The sequence below is a fragment of the Eimeria mitis genome, genomic scaffold (assembly GCF_000499745.2).
Source record: "Eimeria mitis Houghton genomic scaffold, Emh_scaff933, whole genome shotgun sequence".
Taxonomy (NCBI): Eukaryota; Apicomplexa; class Conoidasida; order Eucoccidiorida; family Eimeriidae; genus Eimeria; species Eimeria mitis.
The window spans coordinates 10,033-10,236 of NW_013576876.1; positions in this window are offsets into that span (position 1 = coordinate 10,033).

The window sequence follows — 204 nt, forward strand, 5'->3', positions numbered from 1 at the left end:
CTGCTGCTGCTGCTGCTGCTGCTGCTGTGGTCCTTGGGGGCCCCTCAGCTGCACCTGTCTCTGCCCCGCTGCTGCATCGTAGACAACTCGCAGCATCTGTGGGGGGCCCCCTGAAGGGCTGGTGCGGGGGCCCTTTTGGGGGGCCCCCAAGGGGGCCCCCAGGAGGTTTGCTGCTCCAATAGAAGCCAGTGCAGGGCGCAGCAG